Here is a 26723-nt window from a genome sequence, read left to right as displayed (position 1 = left end):
TGGGTTACTTGCTGAGGGATCTATATTATTCCATTTGATCCATTTACTATGGGCATATTATCCAAAAGCATCTCCCAAAGCATGATTTTTACTTGCTATTAATGAAGGAGGACCTTTTTTTATAAATTTTATTGAGAAAGTATTTGTAAACGTGAATAACTATCAGTGAGTTTCAAAAGAAGTCAAGTAATTAGTCACCATATCAGAAAAGAACTGCATTTGCAATGAAGTCCTGTTCTTAAAACTTAATAAAATTGTATTTTTGCCAGAAATTTGCCAATTCATTAATACCGTCATGTAAATCGGTCTGACAAGGTAGACTGCTATGGCATCAGCATTGTCAGTGATACTTTGTAAGAGTTTTTAACTCCTGCGTGTATGAGTATTAAATCATTATAGATCCAAACTTCCTAGCTATAATTAACCATTGTTCTGCATTCACGCCTTCATTACAATATTCTACTTTCCTGTGATTTTTGACTAGCATTTGTATTTTAGTATATTAGTAATAGTTCATACCTGTGTTGAAGAAAAATGTATTGGCAGTTAAAATTTCCCCTGAGATGTGCTCTGAATGAGTGTTCCATTGAAATTTAACTACGCTTTTATAGAAATTTCCTAATGATCAACCTGATGCTATTTAATCAGTGTGTAATGGGAAGCAAGATTAAATTTTGTAAATGTAATGTTTGGTAACACACATTTTCGCTTAATTATTTCTACCAAGGATGGATTAAAGACATTTTATGCTGTGAAGTAAAAACATGCTACCTGCTCTTTACACAAAGATCAGTTTGATTTTTGTGTTTCCTGAAAAAAGAGTTGGCTAAGATAATTCCCAGAAATATAATAGAGGTGACCAATAGTACTACTAGCACATCTTGTTGGAAACTAGAATTATTTTTTGCCAGTAATAACTTCTTTCTTATGACAGATTGTTAATAATAACTAAATTAAGTAAGTCTTCCAAGATTGAATGTTTTCTATAATCAGTAAAATATCATCTGCGTGTTTGCAATATTTAATATTATCTAAGTCCATTTGGGTTTCTTTTGTATTATGATTATTTGTCACTAATGCCAGTTTCCAGTGCTGTGATGAAAAGTAAAAGAAGTAGTGAATAGCTCTAACTCCATTTGATTGTGTGAATAGTGTGAACATCTTCACTGTAATTTAAGCACAGGTGTTAGAATAGAGACATCTTTTTATGTTAATTAGCTAATCGGGGATATTATTCTCCAGTACTTGGAGTACAATTACCTATTTAGATTGTCAGATGATTTGAAGAAATCAGTTGGGCATAATGCAAGCTGACAGAAGGATAAAACATTAGCCATCAGATGGAGATTTTATTGTAAGCTGTAAAAACTGTCAAATTAGGCATCTTTTTAATGATGTCATATTACCATGCTGACAGTAAATTTAAATTAAAAAGAAGAGCATTGAGTGATTACATATCCATTTAGGAATCAGCTTGCAGTATCCATTTAAAATGGATGTTGGCCTAACGTTTGCTAGGTTTATTCACCTGAGGTGGTCTTCCTCTTCATTTAAAAATTTATTTTATTAGGTGAAGACAACATAGAATTATAGAAAAAAAATTTTCATCTTTTTAAAGATGGGCACGAACTGAGAATAGACTTTGTAAAATAACCTTGGCATTTTATCTGGGCCTGAGGTTTTTTTTTGTTGGGTAAATTTTTCATCCGTTCAGTTTCCCTACATCAGTTGGAATTTAACATAAAACTCTCCTGTAGAGGCAGTATTAAATCAAAGAATATGTTGCAACAGAATCCTGGCAAACCCTGTTTAAAAAGTATCTCTCTTTTGTAATTTTTTCAAGCCTGTTTGGTTTCTATGGCTATGACTGGAATGGACCCTGTTCCTAAGTCAAAGTATGATTAAAGTTCATGAAATTAGTATTGTTTCAATCTTTGTTAGCCAGAAGTGCTCTTCGCAGCACCTGCAATGTGCCCACTACTGACTACTTCTGCAATTCATACAGAGTTACTTGTATCGGTAACGTATCTAATAACGATTGTGAATTCTTTTTTTTTTTTTTTAAGACCTGCTGCTATTACTACTATTGGGACTGTCTGGTTATCCTTCTTCCACATTGCCCTCATTTCTGCCTGCAGATCCTAGTATTTTATAACTTTGTCTCACTGTAAGACCCTGTAGTCACTTGATAGCAATTTCAATGATAAGTGCTACTTTTATCATAGGATGTTACTAGGCTAATGGTCATAGGGCCCTTACAAGGCTAATGAAGTTCATACCTTTATTTCCACGATAAGTACATATTGCCCCTGTCCAAGAGGAACGCTGGTGGAACCCCTGGGGTGAATTTACAGTCGCACATCCAGTGGTCCAGATTGCGTTTGAAGAAGGCCAATGAGGTGCTCTGTTTGACATGAAGTGAGGGTCTTTTCCAAAGTGTGGTAACCTCTGGGAAAGAAATCTGTCCCTCCAGCAGGTTTTATTAATGTCAAATACCAGGTTAAGGTCTTTAGAGCGAGTAACCTGTGTACCATTTGGCTAATGGCTAGGCAGCCTTTCCAGTAAAGCAGGGTCAGAGATTGCCTTGTATGCAATGCAGAGATCACCTCTGAGTAGTTTTTATGAAACTGAGTAAAGTGACAGTGATTTCAGATAATCCCCATAGGGACAGATGCTGAAGACCTTGAGTTTTCCATGCGAAGAACCTTTGTGGTTTCTCCAGTTGCTGCAGGTGCTTGGAAAGGTACATACCAAAAGGGGTGTTGCACTCAATTAGTGGCTTGATGAGGGAATAGTACAGGGAGGTTATACCTTTTTTTTTTCTGGAGGCACATTGCCCTTACTTATGAGATTATCAATATAGAATGCCCTTCTTACTACTGTGGAGACATGGTGGGCAAAGGTGAGGTTGCTGTTAACCTGTGTGCCTAGGTCTCTCACCACTGAGGGATACTTAAGGTGTTTCTATTGATGTGGTAGTTAGCAGGAACATCGCTTTTACCGAAAGTAATGGTAATACATTTTTTTGCATTGAGTTTAAGGCCATGACTTTGGCACCAATCATTTATAGGTTCATAGGTAGGTACTAGGCTATCTGCTCGAGGGCATTTATAAGCCTAGTCAGAGTGTGTCAGCTTTCGCCGCCCCATTGATTAATTAACTGATCCCCTGTCAAGCAGAGCCAATGAAGTGATCCTAGGGGTGTATTTTCTGTTACCCATCCACTCGTCAAGGTTTCTCTTGAAGAGTGTTAGTGAGGGGCTTTGCCTGATGTAATTTGAATTTTGCTCCAAAGCTTGGGGAGTCTCTGTGACAGGAATCTATCCCTCCAGCATGTTCTATTTATTGTTGTGGCGTGGTTTAGCTCACTAGAGTGCGTGGCTCGCAGTGACTTAGATTTCTTTAGGGGGAGCATGTCCATCAATTCTGAGTTGGACATGGCTTTGTAAGTCAGGCAGAGATCACCTCTGAGTAAGCGATATGCCACTGAGTACAGCCAGAGTTTTTTCAGTCGGGCTGCATAGGACATATGTTTGAGGCCAGTAATCCTCTTGGGAGGTACTTTTGTGGTCTTTCCAGCTGTTGGAAGTGTCTTGTGAGGTACATCCCAAATGGGGCATTGTACTGTATGATGGGTCTAATGAGTGACGAGTAGAGGGGCACTATAACCTCTTTATTTCTAGATGCGAACCCTTTAGTAATTAGATGGGCCACATAGAAGGATTTCCTAACTACTTTGGCAATATGATTGTCAAAGGAGAGATTACTATCTACATGGGTCCCAGATCTCTTATTACCCCTTCTGTATTAATGGGGCTGCCATCTATGTGGTAATTCGTGGGTGTTTTGTTTTTCCCAAATGGGATGACTATGCATTTTTTTGGCATATAGCTTGAGGCCATGATTTTTGACACCAGGTGTCCATCTCAGTGAAGCCCTTTTGGAGGATGTCCATGTCAACCGGAGAGTCAGTTATGCCTCACAGTTTGCAGTCACCGGCGAACTTGGTTAGCCATAGTCTTCCTGTGTTTGTCTATACTTCTGAAAAGTATATGCCGAACAGTAGGGATCCCAAGACCAAGCCTTGTGGAACACCACTTGTGACTGGTTTAGAGTCTGACCTGGAGCCCGCTATTCTTACCGTGTGAGTTCTGTCTGTAAGCCAGTTGGCAACCCATCTCATGACTTAGGGGTTTATGTTCAGGCTGGTGAGTTTTTCTGTAATACACGAGTGGGGAATGGTGTCGAAAGCCTTAGCGAGGTCAAGGTAGGCTGTGTGAACCACCTTTCCCTCATCTATGGCCTTGGTGACTGTCTTGAAGAAGTCAACCAGGTTTAGTAGGCATGATCTGCCCTTAACAAAGCCAAACTGGGTCAGGTCAAGTGTTTGGAGGTTCCCAATGCCTTTGTTAATGAGTTCCATGATGATGTGCTCCATAGCCTTGCAGACCAGGCTAGTCAGGTTTATGGGGTGATAGTTAACAGGGTCAGTTATGGCCCCTCCTTTGTGGAGAGGAATAACCATTGCTGTGTGCCATTCTATTGGCACATAGACTGTGGAGAGGCTGAGGTTGAACAGCGTGTTTAGGTGGGGGGTTAGTTTGTTCTATATTTTGTGCAAGACACAGCCTGGGACACCATCTGGTCCCACTGACGCTTTGTTTTTGGCTTTTGAAAGGGCTGTTTTCACCTGTGCGTCTGTGATTTTTGGGACACTACACTTTTCCGGTATTGTTGTGGGCCCTTTTGTAGGTGAGAGGGGGGTGAAGTTTGCACTGAATCTATCTGCCAGGATGTTGGCAATATCAGTAGGTTCAGTATATTTTGTGCTATTTTGCACTAGTTCAGTGCATATCTGCGAGTTGCCACTTAGATTCTTAACATAGCTAAAGTAGGCTTTGTGGTTATCTTTTGAATCATTGGCTATTTTTCTTTCGAAGTTAACCTTGGATGATTTCATGAGGGACCTTATTTTCTTACTGATACTGATCAGGGATGTCTTTCCTTCTTGGGATTTGCTTTTTATATGAACTAGTTTCCTCCTTCTATTGTATAGCCTGTTTATTGCAGGGTCCACCAAACTGGTTTCCTTCTCTTAGATGAGTGAGTCTTGGTTTTGCTAGGAATGACACGATCCATGCATCCTTGTAGGTGCTCATAGAGTGCATTTGTAAAGGTTTCTGCATCTTGGACAGCATTATTCTTTAGCGTGGGGGCTGTGAAACTTACCACCTCTGTCTTAAGTAAGGTGAAGTTTGCTTTAGAAAAGTTTTTTACTGTGGTTTCCTTAGTTGGGGGTGTTGGGGGGGGGGGTGGACATCCAGAGTGATTAGTTTATGGTCAGATCTAACCAGTGATGGGTTGACCCCTGGTGTGGAACACCTGTCGCCCATGTTGGTGATGACCAGGTCCACTATGTTTTCACCTCTGGTAGGGGAGTTTACCAGCTGATCCAGGGCGTTTGAGTTGATGAATTCCAGGAAGCGCTGGGCTTGGGAATTTGTACTCTAGTAGTTTTCCCAGTGAATTGTAGGGTAATTGAAATCGCCCAATATCAGGGTGTTCAGTAGGACCTTCATGTTTTCCAGTGTCTCCAGAAAGGTGGAGTGGTGGTCCTGGGTCATGGAGGGTGATCTGATGCAGGCCACAATTTGCACTGCAGATTTGCCCGATGTTGGTTGCACATGGATGATCTGAGAGATATCATGATGCACCACTAACCTGGAGGTGTAGGTATCTGTGATAAATATGGATACACCCCCTCCTTTTGTGTTTCGGTCTGTGTTCTATGGCCGAAACGTGTGGTATGAGTTGTAGCCCGGTAGTGCTGGGGTGCTCTCTGGAGCCTTGAACCAGGTTTCAGTTACTGCACAGATGTCGATGTTCTCCATACTGAGGAGTGCTTCGAGCGCATGCATTTCTGAGATTTAAACTCCTGGCATTGAGTAGCATAACCCTCATTTTTTTGTTAATTGTGCTGTTTACGGAGGTGGGTTTGACTTTTGAGCCTTGCTTAAAAAAGGCACTACGGGGGCAGAAAGAGCCTTGGCCAGTATTCAAAAGCCTAGGGGTGACAGGTGCAAGCCGTCTCTTGTGAAGCAACGCGGCTTGTCAAGCATGTCATCCCAGGCTGACAGACACTGGATCCCCTTTGAATGACACCAGAAGCATAGCCAGTTGTTGAAATTGATCATTGTTTCTTTATACTGAGGTATCATTCTTGGTGAGGGCAGGGTGCTACTCGGTGTCAGGGTCATACCAGCCTGGGATGCATGATCAGAGATCTCCTCCACATCTCTTTTCATGTAGTTCAGGGAGGTACGTCTCAGGTCATTCACACCAACATGAACAATGACAGAGTCATATTTGTACTTGTTCTGGAGTGACCTGAGTGCTTGTGTTATGTGGTGGATTCTGGCTCCCGACAGGCAGCTAACAGTAACCTTCTGCTTGTCCAGTCTAGTGAGTGGGACGTCAGTGTGCCTGACTATAGAGTCACCTATTACTATTGAGTTAGGTATGTAAGGGCTGTGATTGTGCAGCACACTGATTTTGTGTTTTATGTGTTGTCTGGTTTGTGACGGGAAGTGCAGGTTCTCTGATGCTTTTGCAGGTTTTTATTTCAAGCCTCCGAGTATGATTTTGTGTATTTATGTGTATTTTTTGCCAGTGCTGTTTTAGTAGTTCTGTGTGCGGCTGGAGGGGTGCAAATGATAATCTCCTTCTCTTGACTGTCTGTTCCAGTCTTTGGTGGAGACAGCTTAGCTTCCAGTTTGGCTGTATAATTGCATCTCGCATATGTTAGTGTTTTGTGGTAGGAGGAGAGGGTTGTCTGTGTACATGAAGCAGTTGTAACATTGCCTCAGGATACCCAGATTCACCAGCTGGACTGGAGAGTGCACCTGAAGTTGCCCTTTGGTCATGCCTGAATAGTAGGGTGAGCTGCTTAGTCGCTTGGTTGGTGAGGGGTGAATAAAGAGCCTTGCCCTGCTGGGCAATCAGTGTCAGGATATATTAGTGCTTGCTATTAGGTCTGAGCAAGTGCTGGACGGTAAGATGCTTTTTGAGTGCTTAGGTTGAGAGTTATACTAGTTTCAAGGGGAAAAACTGAATGGGGAGAGTTAGTGGTGCCGGGAATAATTTAACCGTAGATAACCGGCACTGCCCGTGTGCAAAACCGTGCAAATGCGTTTTTTATAGTAGGGAAATGAAAGAGAGAGAAATTAGCCCAAAATGGCCAATAAACTACTAACTTCTGGGCTGGAACCACTCCTCCAAGGACAGGTAGGTTGCTCAAAGCTCCTCTCTCTCACAGGTGAACAGAGAAACTTCCTTCTATCCAAGTAAGGTATGGGCAACTCAGAAACTAGTATCCCAGCCCTGAATTCAGCACTAGCCTGAAAACTGGACTATACTAGCTTAGAAAGGCGAGAAACAAGGAATTTGTTTTTTAAAGATAAGGCAAAAACAGCAAAAAAATATATTTAAAACAGCTTTTAACGACTACCAACGATCAGAATAGGTTATCACACTTTAGTGTGTAGCCTACAACAGTTAAACAAATTATTTAAACAAAAAAACAACTTTTTAAAAGTGCAGGCAGTCAAATAAGTACAATATGTGAAAAAAAAACAAGCTTTTAAATCACAATAAACGCTGGAAAATCTGCGTTTAGGTGGAAAACAGTTAAGTACAACAAGAAAGTACAGAAAACTGATACTTAATCGCTCCAAAGTCTCTCTTCTAAGCTAGAAGGCTTGTATCAGTTTAAGGCTTTCTAGTGCTACCCAGTAGGTTAGTCACAAGATGGGAAACAAGTGCAGATGTGATCTTATAAACCAGAAAATTGAAAGAGACTGACAGACTGTCCAAATGGTCAATAAACTACAATTTTAGGGCCAAGAACCTCTCCTCTCATGGTAGACAGGCTACCTAGTGCTTACCACTCCCACTGATAAGCTAGAAGGCTTTCTTCCAACACAGAAAGGCTTGCGGGGCTCAGAAGCTTACCAACAGTCCTGGATACAGCCACTCTGTATCTGGACTAGGCTAGTTACAGGAAAGGTGGGAAACAAGTACGGCTTTTAAACTAGAACGTTGAAAGAGATGGAAAAAAAACTGCCCAAACAGCCAATAGCTACAGTTTCTGGGCCAGGAACCACTCCTCTTGTGGTAGATAGGCTACCTAAGGCTTACCACTCCCACTGATAAGCTTGAAGGCTTCCCTCCAACACAGAAAGGCTTGGGGGCTCAGAAGCTTACAAAGAGTCCTGGATATAGCAAATCTGTACCTGGACTAGACTAGTTACAGGAAAGGTGGGAACAAGTACAAACGTAGGCTTTTAAGCCAGCAAGTTGAAAGAGATGGAAAACTGCCCAAACGGCCAAATAAACTACAATTTCTGGGCCAAAACTCACTCTTCCAGTGGAGGATAGGCTACCTAGTGCTTACCACTCCCATTGATGAGCAAATGAGATGGGCCCAGAAGGAGTATCCAAATACAAATCTACAAGAGGGGCAGGCAATTTCAAAGCCACCAACATTAACACCAAAACAAGAACAGGGAGGGTGAGTAGGGAACTAACTGTAGAGGGACAGCCACAACTTTAGTTGAGTTAATATTCAGTTAAAAACACAAATAAATAAATTAAATACAGTACTATATGCAAAAGAGTAGATAAAAGTGTACTTAAATTCACTTGTACGTCCAACTGATTTCAGGTAGATGTTAGCCAGCCAAAGCTCTGATGATAACTCAAAATGTACCACTTATATAAGGCAAGACAGAATGTCAATGATGATCTGAAACTACCCTCCACTGCTATCAATGGCTACACAGAAATTCTAAAAAGTACTCTGTAGAGAGACAGCCACAACTTCAGTTGAGTTAATATTCAGTGAAAAACACAAATAAATTAAATACAGTACTGTATGCAAAAGAGCAGATAAAAGTGTAATTAAATTCACTTATACGTCCAGCTGATTTCACGTAGATGTTAGCCAGCCAAAGCTCTGATATTAAGCCCCCCCCTCTTGTAAGATCTTAACATCATTTGGAGATTCTTTGACCACTCCCAGTTTGCAGTCATCAGCCAACTTTGTCAGCCACAGACCTTTAGCTTTTGATTGTACTTCGGAGAGCTAGATTCCAAACAGTAGAGGTCCCAGGATTGATCCCTGTAGAACACCACTGGTTACAGCTCTGCTGTTGGAGGTGGATTCCCCTATTTTTACTGAGTTCTATCATTGAGCCAGTTTGTGACCCATCTAATGATATAAGGGTTGATGCCTAGTTAGGCGGGTTTGTCATTTATGCCTGAGTGGGGGATACTGTCAAATGCCTTGGCTAAGTCCAGGTAGGCTGTATGCACAGATTGTCCCTCGTCCAGGGCTGTCTTGAAGAAGTCCACCAGGTTTAACAGGCATGATCTTCCTTTGACAAATACAAACTGAGTAGGGTCAAGTGTTTGGAGATTACCTATATCTTTGTTGATAAGGTCCATGATGATTCGCTCCATGGCCTTGCAGATAAGGCTAGTCAGGTAAATAGGTCTGTAGTTCCCGGGATCAGTGGAAGCACCACCTTTGTGCAAGGGAATAACAGTGTCTGTTTTTCATTCAACTGGAACAAAGCTGGTGCTTAGACTATGATTGAAAAGAGTACCCAATGGTGTTGCTAATTCATGTTGAAGCCCATGTAGGATGCATGTTATCAGGTCCATAGATGCTGTGTTTGTGACCTTGGGGCATTTATGACCTGCTCTTTAGAGATGCAAGGTAGTGGACATGTGTTTGGGATGTCATGGGATATGTGTGGCGGGGGAGTGAAGTTTTCACAGAATCTGTAGGCCAATAGTTTAGCTATGTCCACAAGTTCAGTATATGTGGTATCATTAACTACCAGTTCAGCACAAATCCTTTTAGGTTATGGATGTAACTATATGTAACTATAGAATACTTTGTGGTTGTCTTTTGTTGAGGAAGCTAATTTGGACTTGTAGTTTTCTTTGGAGGACTTCACAAGAAGTCTTCTTTGCTTGTAATTTTATCTTTTCCTGGACTGTTCTATCTGGTTTTCTCACATCTATTTTTTGAACTGTTGGTAATGGGTGATCCCATGTGATATAAACTTCATAATTTTCTATAATGCTTTGTGGCTCATATTTCTAATGTTTTTCAGCTACTTCAGTATTATAATGTTTGCCCAATTCTCAGTGCAACAGTCTTGACACATTATTATGCCTTTCAATATACAGTTCTTCTCCCATTAGTGTATCACAACCAGCAACAAAATGTGCAACCATTTCCAATTCTGTTTTAGAAAAACTAAATTTGTCTGTTTCTCCCATATGTTCAATGGACTTTGTAAACCAACTTGGATGTAGCCCACTATCTTGGTCTGGCAATATAAACCTTTTGTCTTTTGGTTTAAATTCACCTGTCTTTAACCATTCCTGCATTCGATCCTGATCAACATGAGGTTGTTCCAAGACTTTTCTGTACTTTCAACTGGCTTTTCCATATTTCTTGCCTTCTCATCTGATCCTTCACTTTATATATTTTCTTTTGTTTTTGGCACATTCAGTTGATTCCTGATTTTTATGTATTTCAGGTTTGATTTCCATTCCTGTTTGACACTGATGTGCTTCTGCTAAACTAAGCAGGGAATAAACTTATTCTCCTCATGTTTTAAAACATTCACTACATTTGGATCTTGTGAGGTCAGCGGATATGTATGCAGTCCTACGATTGCCGATCTGTACATGTAATCAATTTTGAAGAGGCCCATACCTCCTTCAGAACAGGGAATATATAGTCTTGGCATACACTGATTTTTTTGTATAACTCATTTGATGAGCATGAAGCTCTTGTTTTCCTCTCCAACCAATCCAACACATTTTGAGGCTAGTCATTTACTCCAAAACTGTAATTTAGGACAGGAAGAGCAAAACTGGCTTATAGCTTGGACTTTTTTTGTAGATGTCTGCGCTGTTTTTAGTATTAATTGTTGCATTATAAAGTAATTAAATTAAGCTCTTATTACTGGTTGTGAATGTCTTAATACAGAAGTTTGGAAGTATTCTCACTTTTTTCTGGGTGCATTAGAAAGGAAACAGAATTTTCCATGTTCTAAGTGCTTCATCGTCTCAGAGTTATGCAAATTCTCTTTGTATATTTTCATATTCATTTGAATAAAAATATAATTGCCTCTGCTTGAAGCTGTAGGATTTTCTCATATTAAGAGCTATATGACCCTACTGTGTGTATATATGTGTTTTTATTGATAGTTTAATTTAATTGTGTTTATATTTTAATGTCAAAAATCATTGGTGTTGAATTAGATTGAATTATGCTAGAGTAAAATTGCAATGAATTATGCTGTAGTCGAAGTGTTAAGAAGTTGACTGTAGCATAATTTGGTTCTTTCCTTTTTTTTAATAGAATGAAGTCCAAAAACTGAAGAGTTGATGCAGTTGATATATTTCTTGACATCCAGGGGCTTGGGGTGGGGGTGGGGTTATGTACAGGAGAGGAGACTAAATTCTTTTGATTTTTTTATAGGTGATTCTGACTTCAGATTGCACTAAGTTATACATGATATATACATATATGCAAAGTTAGACCTTTTGTTTATGCTGTAAGGGTGTTTGAGTCTGTTTTATCTATGATAACAAAAGTTACAGTATTGTTTATGAACATATTTTCTTCCAATGTTTTTCCTGTTCAGTATACTTGATCATGGATGAAACTGATCAATGTAGTATGTTTTAGTTAATTTCCTGTATGATATTTTGTGAAGTTCAAATTGTGCACACACACACGCACACATGCAGGTATGTCTGTATACATGTTTATATGCAAGTTCTGCAGTGACTTTCTCTGGAAAATGGGTTATTAGCACAAGAATGTTTGCTTTAAATGTGCACCATTTATGGAAGAAGTTTTTTTTTTTTTTTTTTTATTCAAACTAGCTAACCAATGACCCTGTATTTGTGTGAAGGTTTTATATTTTATTATACCATGATCCCCCCAAAACGTGCACGCTGATTGGCCAGCGTGCCCGTTGTAAATCGAGTTATACTAATTGAAAAAGGTCCGGTCGCCCGGACTTTTTTCCATTAGTATAACTCGTTTTTTTTTAAACACTGTCTCGCTATGTTAAATGGGTTTAACATAGCGAGACAGCTTTAAAATAAGCAACGGAGATCTCCGTTGCTTATTTTAAAGCTGTCTCGCCATGTTAAACCCATTTAACATAGCGAGGCAGTGTTTAACAGCGAGAAAGCAAGATCTCCGTTGCTTTTTAGTCGCTATGTTAAATGAGTTTAACATGGCGAGACAGTTTAAAATAAGCAACGGAGATGTCCGTTGCTTATTTTAAAACTGGCTCGCTATGTTAAACTCATTTAACATAACGAGACAATAAAAAGCAACGGAGATCTTGCTTTCTCCGCTTTTGCTCAACTCTGATGTACTGCGCAGGCGCAGTACATCAGAACTGCCGGATGCCAGACATCTGCGGAAGGGCAGTAAACAGGCATTATACTATGCCATTATTTAAGAAAAGTAACAGTTTCTTTTCTTAAATAATGTCATGGTATAATAGCAATAACCCACTTCTGGGTGTGGGTAATGCTAAATTTACCCACGGTTGGCTTTGTTTGGTCCTCGGCCCTCGGGACCAAACCACGCCAACCGTGGGTAAATTTAGCATTACCCACACCCAGGCGTGGGTTATTGCTATATTATTCTCCTTTTGCCGAGGTTATTTATTTATTTATTTATTAAATTCCTCATTTACTGAAAGTAAAGATGCTAAATGGTCATTTTTCTTGACCTTAGTTACCAGTGATCTGCCAAACAGAAACAAATTTATATGAGCAAAAAAATGGATGCTTTTCATAAAGCATATCGAGACATCCATAATTGGGTATCCTTAATACTTCATGCATGGAATACTCATGCTGATGACCCCCTAGGGGATCACATGTGATTCACAAGACTCTCATCCATCTGCATACAAGCTGGTCCCAGTGTGGTAATTGAGACTTAAATTGTATATCTACAATTGGGGTCGTGCCTATGACTGGACTGCTACTACTACTTCACTTTCAGCACAATTAAAAAAAAATCCTTTTCATAGTTGGAAGAAAAGTTCCCTGTGTTGTAAGCAAATCTACCAGAAAAATGCAGTTCCCCTTATCACTGCTGAGGGACTAAACAGAATATTTCTGACTAGCCATACTTCATGAAGAACAGAAGCTGTGGATCAAATATGCGGGTGTAAGCAGTTTACAAATCATGAATGTGCTTGCATGTAAATTATAGCTTAATATTGTTCTTGACTTGTTTAGCCATTGTTTGGTTTTATTTGCCTGTTTTGAGAAAATAAATGTACATTAAAGTCACCAACTTGCATTAAGAGATGGTCTCCAAGTTGCAATGAGTCACAGGAAATATAATTCAAGAATATTAGGTAGCCTAGTAAAGTGACATATGACAAGATAGTAATAAAAATAAAAAATATTTCTGTAAGTTCAAACTTCAGCAGGATACAACCTCAAATTCCTTTTAAGTGAGATGGTTTTATTGACTTGTTAGACATTTGATTGCTGGGAATGTCTGACTGGGTAGGAGCTCATTTTCAAAGGAGGCCCGGTGAGAAAATTTCTGAAGTATTACAAAATATTTTAAGAACAGTAATTTTACAGTCAGAATTTGACATAATATGAAAACGTTTAAGCATATATAGATATGTTATATAACAATTTAGTATTTAGAGATATTTTAGCCATTTTGTAAAGAAAGATACAAGCTTACTTTTAATTTAATGCAAACAGGACTGCAATATGAAGTGAGAGAAAAACAGGATTATGGTATATTAAGAGAGAAAGCCAGGGAAGAGAAATTGATAGAAGTAAGGAAGTGACTGAAGGGAGAGTAAGGAAGTGTAAGGTATGACTAGGTAGGTACTTGTCCACATTTAGGGATATAGTTTATCTGGTGTTGTGCAAGAATAGAGCCAGCTTTTGGCTAGGAAGTCTTTTTCAGAATTGTTTTGAAGGATAGGAGAATATTGACCTGATGGAAACAGATAAGGAGTTCCAAGCCTTAGGAACATTGTATAAGTATAGACATTGCCCAGCAGATTTGATAGGTTTGTGGACAGACAGGAGTTTTTGGTCATTTGGTGGTAATGACCAACTGGAAACATAGTTGTGTAGAATGTTAATTAGTGATGGATAATTTTGTAGGTGGTAAGAAGTTGTGTATATGTTATTTGAGGAGGTAGTTCTAACCACTTTAGGCTTTTTAGTGCTGTACATTGGTGGGTTCTGAAAGGGGTATTAGCTGCAAATTTAGCAGCTTTGTTATAACATTGTTCAGGTTTTGATTTGTGTAATGCTTGGAGGTGAGTAAGGATGAGAGCTCCATAAAGAAGTGTGGGAAGGAGATAAGTATAGGCAAGTGTAGTTTTAGTTGCTTTGGTAAGATACTTTTTGGCTCTGTAAAGCAGTCCTAGTTTTTGATGTTTTTTTTGGTGCAGTTTTGCATATGCAAGGTCAGGTTTAAGGTGATCATCCACTTTCTTCCCTAATTTGCTACGAGAAGTAGCTAAAGTGGTTGTATTATCGAGAGAGGACTTTAATTTTTTTTTTGTTTGTTTTTTTTTTTTTTCCATGAGAGGGGGATTTAGGATGGAGTAGTAGTTTATATTTTTTAGGGTTGAGCATGAGCTGTGAGTTACAAAGCAATGTTTTACTGGCTGTTAAAGTTTCCTGAGTAATTATTTTGAGGTGTGCCATGTTACCAAATGTGCAAGTGAGTGTGGAGTCCTCTACGTTCTGTATTATGGGTGCCTTTGGTGTGGAAGTGTAGAGGGTGTTGCTGAGAATATTAAAGAGGAGGAGAGCAAGGACTGAACCTTGTGTTACACCGGTAGTGACCGAGAGGTATGGCGAGAGGGTGGAGTGCCATTTTACTAACTGATACGTATTGGATAGGTAGCTTTTGAACCATAGAAGTGTGGGCTAAGAGAGACCCGAGGACATTTGAAGTAGAAGTTTGCTGTGACAAACTGTGTTGAATGCTTTAGACAAATCTAGAAATAAGTAGGAGACTAGTTTGCCATTATCTCTAGCTTTAGTGACAGTCTCTATATAGGTTAGAAATGCAGTGTTAGTGCTATATGAAGGATGGAAAGCTTTCATCCATGAACTTTTCAAAAACAGTTTCTGTCACCCCTTAATGTATTTTGTTTCAGAACATAGAACATTTTAACTTTTTTTTCCTTTTGGGCATTTTTTGTATTTTTCTCTGGGTAGGAACATTATTTCAATCAGAAATAACATGCTGTTAAGTGGGTTTTCTGGAGATATGTTGTATGTAAGTTTTTGATTTAATGAAATGATTGCTGTTTTGTTTTCTTGTGAAATTTAACCCATTAACATTGAATTCTCATTTTCATAACTCAAAAGAAAAGAAGAAAACAACCCCAAATCCCTTTTATAGGTTTGAATTATTTCACCCATAAAGTTTTCTGAGTCTGTTATAGCCACACTTTACTTTATTTATTGTTAACAGATGGCAAAAATAATAATGGTTCATTTATCACAACAGCAAGCAACATTCCTCTAGGATACAGTGCAAAAGAAAAGTACAATTCTTTAAGTAAACTATTAACAGTAGATGTTTGAATGATCACTGCTGCAATAGTCTTAGATATATAGGTTGTATCCTACCAATTTATAACATCAGAAGAGCTTCAAAAGCTTCAGGGCACCTTCCGTGTGCAGAGCTGACTGAAAAGACAAGCTTCGGTGCCAAGACCTTCAAAGCATTCATGTCAACAGAGAGAGGGAGGCTGAGCTCTGAAAGGACAATGCTAGCAAAAACAAAAAATATGTATTCACAGTTTGGCATAAAGATACCAAAAACCAGGGGGCTGGATAGAGGGATAACTACTATAGCAGTGATCATTTGAACATTGATTTTAGTGCAGTTGTGTAACTAAACTTGTCATATGTTCATCATATTGATCACTGGTGTAGCAGTCTTGGCTATATGAGTAGATTACCCTAACTAACTACATTTGAGGAGTGGAAGGAGAAGGGTCTAGTCGCCCATGGAGAATGATCCTAGCTAAGATATCCAGATTTGCGGATATTTGCGGATATTTGCTGTCTCCACTAAGTAATTTCTCTTTAGACAAACCCCAGGACTAGGATTTGAAAAGGCAAAGGATGTTGGTGCTGGGACCAAAGAGACTTCAGGTACCACTGTATCTTTCTTGTGTGGAGTCTTACTAGGGGTATCTTGAGAATCGTAGATGCCATAAGACCCGAAATCCTGAAGTATTTCCTTGCAGTAACACAAGTCTGTGTGGAAAACCTTAGAAGTAGGTTTAGATAAAGATCAATTCTCCTGTGAAAGAAGAGCTCTTTGAACTGAGGTGCCTTATTCACTCCCCAAGAGCAGAGTCCTGTATGAATGAATAAAAAAAGACTTTTGATTATTCCCTTGGAATCCCAGCTTGTGTAAGAGATCTGTAACCCAAGTGAGAGATCCTGATGCTTTGAAAAAGACTCTGGAAAGATTAACAAGTCATCTAAATGTGGAAAAATGTGGATATCCTATAGCCTGCAGTGAGCTGTAACTGGAGATGGACACTTTGTGAGCACTATACCCCAAAGGGCAAGGCAGAGAACTGATAATGATCCAGGCATTCAAAACCTTAAACACCTGAAGCGTGGATGAACGTGGATGTGAGGATAAGCATCTTTTAATTTTTGTGTTACCTGGAAACTTGAATTTGAAAGAAGGGTTAACAGATTGTGAAGTGATGCCACATTGAAATTGGGCAGTGTCAGAAACAGGTTTAGGAAAGAAAGATCCAGAACTGGTCTCGAAGCATTTTCTTTCACACTAAAAACATCCTTGAATAAAAACCCTTCCCCACCTGGGAAAGAGGAACTGATTTTGTCACTCTTTGGAAAAGAATGTGATGAACAACCGGTGTAAACGTCTGATCTGGAGGATGAGTACTGACCCCCTGGAAAGGAGGAATTTCCTCCCATTGCAATCTGTAACCTTAATGAATGATCTACAGAACCCATTTGTCTGAAACTGTCTGTTGCCAAAGAGAAAAGTGGAGATTCATGTGCTCTGGAAGGGAAAGGGGGCAGCCACAGTGGAACGGGAGCAAAGTCCCCTGAATAGTCTTTTTTTGCTTGTTGGACTGTCGTTTTTTTATAGGGGAGGTGTTCCTGATTTCTTTTTGGAATCTCCTTGCCATTTCTTCTTAAATGTCTGTTTACCTTTATTTTGTTGAGATGTTCATTTTGTTTTTTTTACCAAAGTTGGATGAGAGGTTAAAAAAATCCCTTAAAAATGGAGCTGAAAAATCTTAAGATTCCCTGTGTCCACTTAACCTCTTTCATCACTCTCTTTCTGATCATTTCTGCAACCGAAGGACCAAAACTAAATCCCCATCTGAAGAAAAATGTTAAATCTCATTTTTAACATCATCTGGGATGTTGTAAGAAAGCAGCCAGGCAAACTTTCTCTGAACAGTACCAGTGGCCATATCCCTGGAAGAAGTATCAACATAGTCATACACACACTGTAAACAATGAGTAGTGACTTGTACAACTGAAAGTAATTAAAGCAGATTTTTCCTCACTGTAAGAAACTGCAGACAAAATATTCCTCGTACTGTCACAATTAATCAGAATAAACTTTAACATATAAACCTGATGATTCAAAATTTTGAAAATGAAAGTAGCAGAAGCATGCACTTTCTTCCCCATAAGAGCCGGATTGGAATTAATTAAATGTTTACCAACAGTAGGTTTAACTAAAGCTATAGTTGTCAGGTTTGGGAATAGTGTATAAAAGCTTTAAAAAATTGAGAAACTTTATACATTCTATTGGCCGTTTTAGGGGCAGACTGGAAAATTGAAGGCAGTGACACATGCCTCTTCCAAAGCTGACAGAACAAGAGGAATGAGTGAAGGTTTTGGAAATTCCTTGTGTAACTGTTCATAGTATTCTCTGAGCAGCCGAGAAACCACAGTGTTCTACCACTGAAAACACTGGCACATTCTGGAAATAGTGTCCAAGAAAGAGAAGCCCCCCCCCCCCCCCCAGGGAGAATCAGAAACTGTGCTTTCATCTGAGTGTGTTTTAGAACTCTGAGGCGAAAACCCTGTATCCGTCCCTTCATCTTCCTGTCCAGATTCAGAATCTTGAATCTGTTCAACAAAAGAGGTATCCCTCTTTCTTTTACTAAAAACTGCCTTATAAGAAGGCTTAGTAGCCTGAATTTAACCCTGAGCCAGACCCTGTAAACTACTCCTGTCTAAGGAAATTTGAGGAGGCATCGATAAGTATTTAGTTTACTGTTTGTTTTTGAGAGGAAAAATGGGGCCAACAGTGTTATTAACGGCAGCAGCAGCTTCTCTAGGGATGTGCACAACATTCTTACCAAACAGGGAAGTCTTTCCTGCTCCTTCTCCCAGGACTATCAAGAGCGGCTTTCCCTCACCCATTGAGGAGTACCCCAACAGTCACAGAGGACATGGTTAACCTCAATCCATAATGGCTGTAGGGGCTACACAAGAGGGATCTGGGGTAAAAGATGCATGGTCTGAGGAACAGCTAATAGCCACAGTGTAGTCACCCACCTGATGCAAATTGCTAGCCTGCTGTAGTGGCAAAGGCTGTTTGCCTACCTTTTTATTTTTCTAGCTGGAAAAAGGACTGACTGTGGACTGGTAGTTTGTTCCATGGTCGAGCTGAAAGTGGTACCTGTTTCCTAGGGAAAACAAGCAGCAAAACATGGTAACAATAAAGTATCTTAAAAGTCACTTTTTTTCACGAAAAAACACAGTTCAAGGTACTTTATTTTACTTTTTGGGGCAGTGTTTTAAACACAATTTCCCCATGGAAAGACTGTTTTTCAGTTACTTTAAACAACTTTTAAACTGACAGGAAAAAAATGTACTCTTGTTTGAAAGTATAATACAATCTCATGACAGTCCATTAAGACACAAACTTCTAGCTTTAAAATAACTTTCCTGAACAGGAAGGTATTAGTAAACCATTTTTTAGAATGGAAGGTTTTTCACCAAAGGGAACTTATCTGCCCAGCAAAGGAACAAGAGAAGTTGACCGTCAATCCTTGAAAGCCTCGGAAGAGCGTATTCTTCAGCAGCAGGAAAGCTCTGAGGGGCTTGCATCCAAACTTGTCTTTTCAGTTAGCTCAGCTCAAGCTGACTTGATGGTTTGGGTGCATGGAAGATGCTCTGAAGCTTTTGAAGCTGGTTGACTGTTTATGTCCTTGGTAGGGTGCAACTTATGTAGCTAAGTCTACTGCAGCAGTGATCAATATGATGGAAATACCTAAATCCCTAAAACAGACATGCTATACATGACATACCTGCTTTGGCTGTTTCTGGGATCCTGGAAATTAAAGTATTTCAGTGGAAATAAAGTTGAGTTTTGCTAGAAAAAGAGGAATTGTATATTACTAATTTTTTAACCAATTCTGTTTATTGTTAACAAATGCTTCTTTTCTGCATAACTTTCGGTGGGAAGTTTTTAGAAATTGCTAGATTTTTGCCCTTAAAGTTTTTGTGGCTGTACTACTGGATGTGATACATTTTTGTATTTAGGAAGTTTATCTTTGTCTTTTCTCAAACTTATTGTGTGATTGGCTCTATCTACTCATCAATGATAGTACTTATGCCACTATTTGATGCATTTTATGTTAATGAAGAGCTTCTGTTATACTTTTCCAGAACCCCAGTAATGGGTGTATTTTTCATCCTAGTTTTCAATTTGAGAATACACATTTTATTTTTAAATGCTAATGTATTTTGATTGACTGTCTTGTTTAATATAATGATTTCCAAATAACAGTTCTTTGAATGCCAAACCTTGACTTTCTATTTAATTATCTAAAAGCATTTTTGAGAAGTTCACTGAATGACTGCTTCAATTAATTTAGCCTATTTTTGGCAGAATCAATCAAGGGCAGCTTTTCTTTTTTTCTTTTGTTCTTTTCAGATTTTATTCCATAATGTTTTCCAAAGACTTGGCGATGAGGAAATTTGTACAGTTGAGTTCTTTGAAGGGGTATCAATCTTTCTTCCAACGCCTGTGGGTGGAGATGGAGAGCTAAAACAGTTTGTATCACACTCCAAAGCATTTTTCGGATCATCTTTGCTTGACTGACATTGCTTCATGTATCACAAAGGCTTGCTCACTATTTTAGTCAGATTGAAGTAATGAGATGGAGGCATCTTTTTTACCCCTTTCTCACGATAATTGTTACTTCCAGGAAACCCTTTCTTATTACTTGGGGGACAGGAGAACAAAGGGGGGGGGGGTACTGCAAGAAGAAATGCCAAAAAATAATCTGTAAAAAATTACAGAAGCTGCAGTGCAAGCAATCTGAAGTTCATTTCTCCTCCCAAAGATTAGGTTAGTTTATTTCAAATTTCCTCCAGGAATAGTAAAACAGCTGCATGTAGCAAAGAAACAAAAAGTAAAATATGAACAGCTTACTTTATACTGAAGATCGAAAATCAGCCCTCCGGTAGGGATCATGCAAAGTTAGTCAAACAGACCATCAGAACTCTTTTTACAACAGATTGAAGTTGGTGATTGTGAAGTACTTTAATACCAGATCAAAAGAAAGGCAAAACGGTAAACTACAAAGTAAGCAGGCTAAATGTATTATTTCCAGTGCAGTGTCATTTCAGAGCAGTAAATTCTTCTAAAAGAAATGGTCAAGCAGAAGGAAGTACATGGGAGGGTATGCTGCAACAGAACAATCGTTCTCGTTTGTTCTGCATCTCCTCTGAACAAATGACACTTGTTTAAGAATTATGTCATATGCAAGAGTCGATATACGTCATATGCAAGAGGCGATATTCTCCATATGATGACGAGAAAGAACTGCATTGGGTCTCTGATAAAATCTTTAAGTTCCAGCTGTAATTTAGTACTTTCCAGCAGCCTTCTTAAAGGTGTGCCTTGCTCATAAGGTGGGAAAATAAAATTATCACTGCTGGTTTTAATGCCGGTTTCAAACTTCGGAACCATAACAAGTGGAATGCTGAGTCGCCAGAGAACCAAGATGGTGCATCATTAGATTATATGAAAGGAGGGACACTTGCCACCTTTTTACACAGCCTTTTAGGACAATCAGCACTGATGGAACAGTTGCTCATTATGGCAGTTACAGAACAAGAATAAAAGTCGGACACGATGAGTCATGTCTATAATCCAGGACATGTCAGTTGAAATACTTAGCAGTAGACCCAGCTGAAATTAGAGCAGGCATATTTTCTAGTATTAGAAGTATTTTTTCCAAGTCTTGGCAATGACGTCAGTCTGTTGTAAAGCCTAGGGTGAGAGAGAGGTGGTTCTCCCTCTCGCATATTAATGAGAACTGCCATCTCTGGCTTGGTAAGCGAAGCCCATGTTCTTGATTAGCGAATATAACTTCATTGTCTGCAAGCCTCCACTTGCGTATGGTAAAGCAGCTGCATTTATTTTAACTAGCTGAAGCTAATTTCAATGGTACCAAACCTCTAAAAGGGTTGCTGAAAGTTTCATTCAGTGACCCTAAAACAAAAGCTTTTTTGGAGGGGCAGGAGAAGCCCCTGCAACCCCCTACAACCTACCAAACATACATAATATTGCACCACTGTTGCATGACAATAAGGAAAGGGCAATGTGGGTTTCACTGAATGTAGATTTTCATCTGAACTATTTCAGAGGTTTGGGGCTCACAGAAATAACCTTCACAGAGTTATGTCCCCAAGCAGCCAACTGGATCACCACATGCTGCCCTTGCGGTAGGTTAGCTGGTACTAGCCACTCATTCCTACCCCCCAACTCTTCCAGCCTCTAAACTGTTGTTCAGAATGTGGTTGTCTGAGTTGTGGCCATATCTCTATCCCTCTACATTGCAAAGTTGGGTAATGGCGAGATGCTTAGAAATGGTATTTTAATAAAACAGGCATTGCATATCAAAAAGGGGGAAATTATGGTTTTGTGCAAAACAAAATGCAACATCATTAGCATTTGCTGCTATTTAGTAGATCTTCCATGCTCCATAACCATTGATGTGACTCTCTTGCCTCAGTTTCATTTTTACAGGCTGTCTATGACTGTTCTTTTGTGTGAAAGGAAACTGCTTCTTTTGAGTCATACATCGGGGGCAAACTAATACACTATATCTATTTGCTTTGCATTTATACTACCCCTTCTTCCTCAAATTATTTTATGGTAGCATGGCTTAAGATTTTATTAATTTCTTGCTGATCAAAATTGTGACTGTGTGCTGCCTTACACCTTTTGTTTAATCGGGTGGGTTCAGGCCCTCATGACGTTGAACTGCATAATGTAGGTATTCAAAATGGATAGATAAATGTGGGAGTAAGACATTATGCAAGTCTTTTAGCACGCTTTACTGAGTTGTCACAAATTGGCTTTGCTCTACTGATGACTTTTCTTTTAGTGATCACCTGTGGTTATTTTTCTGCTCTCTCAGCATTGTAAATTATTTAGTTTTATTTGGTTATGGTTGTTTATTCTGATGTGGTAGTATGCCTCCTATCTAAAGTACATATGTAGTCTCTGTCAAGAGTAATCTTTTGTAAGAAGGAGTGCTGGCTACAATCAGATGCGTCAGTCAGTACTTCATTTTTATGATAGTTTTATATTAAAAGCTTTAGATTTTTCAGTTGCAGGACCTTAAATTCTGACTGGTTTAGGTTCATAGGTTTATAGGTAGGTACTCGGCTGTCTGCCCAAAGGCATTTATAAGCCTAGCCAGAATGTGTTGGCTTTCGCCACTCCCTTAGATTAGTTCCCTGTGCCTCTGTCCAGCAGAGCCATTGAAGTGATCCCCGAGGTAAACTTTCTGTTTCCCATCCACTCGTCAAAGTTTCTCTTGAAGACCGTTAGCGAGGAGCTCTGCCTAATGTAGATTGGAATCTTGTTCCAAGGCATGGGAAGTCTCTGGGACAGGAATCTATCCCTCCAGCATGTCCTATTTATTGTTGTGGTGAGGTTTAGATCCCTAGAGTGTGTGGCTCGAGGGGATATGGTTTTCTTTAGGTGGAGCATGTCCAGCAATTCTGGCTTGGACATGGCCTTGTATGTCAGGCAGAGATCACCTCTGAGTAGGCGGTATGCAGCTGAGTACAGCTGGAGATTCTTCAGTCGAGCTGCATAGGGCATGTGTTTGAGGCCAGTGATCCTCTTGATGAGGTACTTCTGTGGTCTTTCCAGCTGTTGCAGGTGTCTTTTAAGGTACATACCAAATGGGGTATTGTACACTATGATGGGTCTGATGAGTGATGAGTAGACGGATGCAATGACCTCTTTTGATCTGGATGTGAACCCTTTTGTGATTAGGTGGGCCACATAGAAGGATTTTCTAACCACTTTGGCAATGTAATTATCAAAGGAGAGATTACTGTCTACTTGCGTCCCCAGATCCCTTATTACGTCTTCCGTATTTAGGGGACTACCACCTATGTGGTAGTTTGTGGGTACTTTGTTTTTTCCAAAGGGGATGACTATGTACATTTTGGCATTTAGCTTGAGGCCATGGTTTTGACACCACGTATCCGTCTCAGTGCGACCCTTTTTGGAGGATGTCTGTGTCAGCTGGAGAATCAGTTATAGCCCCTAGTTTGCAGTCGTCTGTGAACTTGGTCAGCCATAGTCCTCCTGTGCTTGCCTATACCTCTGAGAAGTATATGCTGAACAGGAGGGGTCCTAAGACTGAGCCCTGGGGAACACCACTTGCAACCGGTTTAGAGTCAGACCTAGCTCCCACAACTCTAACCATGTGGGTTCTGTCTGTGAGCCAGTTGGCAACCCATCTTGTGAAGTAGGGGTTTATGTTCAGGCTGGTGAGCTTGTATATAATACCAGAATGGGGAATGGTGTCGAAGGCCTTTGCGAGGTCGAGATAGGCTGTGTGTACCTCCTTTCCCTTGTCTATAGCCTTGGTAACTGTCTCAAAGAAGTCCACCAGGTTTAGGAGGCATGATCTGCCCTTAACAAAGCCGAACTGGGTAGGGTCCATTGTTAGGAGGTTCCCAATGTCTCTGTTAATGAGTTCCATGATGATGCGCTCCATAGCCTTGCAGACCAAGCTAGTCAGGCTTATAGGGCAATAGTTCCCGGGGTCTGTTGTGGCTCTACCTTTGTGGAGCAGAATAACCGTTGCTGTGCACCACTCTGTGGGTACGTAGCCTGTGGAGAGGCTGAGTTTGAACAGTGTGTTTAGGTGAGGGGTTAGTTTGTCTTTGAGCGCATGTAGGATGCAGCCTGGGACACCGTCCGGTCCCGTTGATGCTGTGTTTTTGGCTTTGCAGAGGGCTGTTTTAACCCGAGTGTCTGTGATTTCAGGGGCTCTACGTTCTTCTGTTATGGTTATGGGCCCTTTTGGGGCTGAGGGGGGGGGGGTGAAGTTTGCACTGAACCTGTCTGCCAGGATGTTGGCAATATTGGTCGGTTCAGTGTATTTTGTGCCATTCTGCACTAACTTCGAGCAGATCTGAGCATTGCCACTTAGATTCTTGACATAGTTAAAGAATGCCTTGTGGTTATCTTTGGAGTCCTTGACCATTTTTATTTCGAAGCTAGCCTTGGATGATTTTATGAGGGATCGTAGTTTCTTGGTTATACTGATCAGGGATGTCTTCCCTTCTTGGGATTTTACTCTTTTCTGTACTAGTTTCCTCCTTCTGTTGTATAGCTTGTTTATGGTAGGGGTCCACCAGACTGGTTTCCTTGGAGGAGTGAGTCTTGGTTTTGCTTGGGATAGCATGATCCATGCATTCTTGTAGGTGCCGGTAGAATGCATTAGTAAAGGATTTTGCAGCCTGGACAGTGTTATCCTTTAGCATGGGGGCTTTGAAACTTTCCACCTCGGTCTTAAGTAACGTGAAGTTTGCTTCTGAAATGTTTTTCACGTTGGGTTTCCTTGACTGGAAGTGGGGGCAGAATGTGGATATCCAGAATGATTTGTTTATGGTCAGATCTAACCAGCGAGGGGTTGACCTCCGGTGTGGAACACCGGTTGCCCATGTTGGTGATGACCAGGTCCAATATGTTGTCACCTCTGGTGGGAGTGTTGACCAGTTGATCCAGGGTATTTGAGTTTATAAATTCTAGGAAATGTTGGCCAAGGGAGTTAGTACTTGAGTAGTTCTCCCAGTTAATGTTTGGGTAATTAAAATCATCCAATATTTGGGTGTTTGGTAGGACCTTTATGTTTCCAGTGTTTCCAGAAATGCAGAATGGGGATCCTGGGACATGGTGGGTGATAACAAGCTACAATTTGAATTGCAGTTTTGCCTGTTATTAGTTGCACATGGGTGATCTCTGAAGCATCGTGCTGTGCCACTAACCTGGAGGTGTGGGTATCCTTGATAAATATGGATACGCCCCCGCCTTTTGTATTTTGGTCCGGGTTCTGTGGCCGAAATGTATGGTATGAGTTGTAGCCTGGTAGTGCTGGGGTGTTCTCTGGAGCCTTAAACCAGGTTTCTGTTACTGCACATATATCAATTTTCTCCATACTGAGGAGTGTCTCGAGTGCATGCATTTTGAGGTTTAGACTTCTGGCATTGAGTAGCATTACCCCCAGTTTTTTGTTACTTGTGCTACTTATGGCGGTGGGTTTGTCTTTTGAGCCTTGACTAAAAAAGGCTCTATGGGGGAGGCAAGAGCCTTGGGCAGTATTTGAAATCCTAAGGGTGACAGGTGCAAGCCGTCTCTAGCGAAGCAGCGTGGCTTGTCAAGCATGTCATCCCAGGCGGACAGACACTTGATTCCTTTTGAATGACACCAGAAACTTAGCCAATTGTTGAAATTGATAATTTTTTTCTTTATACTGTGGTATCGTTCTTGGTGAGGGCAGGATGCTACTCAGGGTCATACCGTCCTGGGCTACGTGATCAGAGAGCTCTTCCATGTCTCTTTTCATGTAGTGTAGGGAGGTACAGCTCAGGTCATTCACACCAACATGGACACTGACGGAGTTGTATTTGTACTTGTTCTGGAATGACCTGAGTGCTTCTGTTATGTGGTGGATCCTGGCACCCGACAGGCAGCTAACAGTAACCTTCCCCTTGTTCAGCCTAGTGAGTAGGACGTCAGTGTGCCTGACTGTAGAGTCACCTATTTCTAGTGTGTTGGGTATGTTATTTTGCCTTAAGGACTGTGATTGCGTGGCACACTGGTTTTGTGAAGTATGTGTTTCATGGTTTGTGTTGGGGGCGGTGGAGGTTGCTTGGATGTCTGCTTGGTAGGAAAGTACAGCTTGAGAAACCTGCAAGAGCTGGTCAGTGCTGTTATGCCAGTTTTTTAGAAGTACAGCCAGTTGTGACATGAGTGACTGGCATCCCACTTGTGAAAGTTGTAGAAGGAAAAATACCCACTGGTGCATTGTGATTCCTGGTTGTAGCAGAAAGTTGAAAAGAAGAATCCAGTTGGAAAGTGTTTTGTATATTAGCATTGCAGAACAAGTTGCACATTAGAGGCGGCGGTGGTACAGCGTTAGCGTTGCCTCACAGCAAGAGGTTCTCCTGTTCGATTCATGGCTGGAGTGCCTTCTGTGTGGAGTCTGCATGTCCTCCCTGCGGTCGAGTGACCTCCGAAAGACATGCGTGAATGGGAGTGCCTT

At 40.3% G+C, this 26723-nt stretch overlaps 1 protein-coding gene across 2 annotated transcripts in view; it reads left to right on the top strand.

Moving 5' to 3' along the window:
* RHEB (Ras homolog, mTORC1 binding) overlaps window positions 1–26723 on the top strand; it is a 782482-nt gene that overhangs the window by 248009 nt on the left and 507750 nt on the right. The window lies entirely within an intron of this gene.

This window comes from Protopterus annectens, chromosome 3.part1, assembly GCF_019279795.1.
Source record: "Protopterus annectens isolate FY-2018-M chromosome 3.part1, PAN1.0, whole genome shotgun sequence".
Taxonomy (NCBI): Eukaryota; Metazoa; Chordata; order Ceratodontiformes; family Protopteridae; genus Protopterus; species Protopterus annectens.
This window is presented reverse-complemented; position numbering and strand designations above follow the sequence as displayed.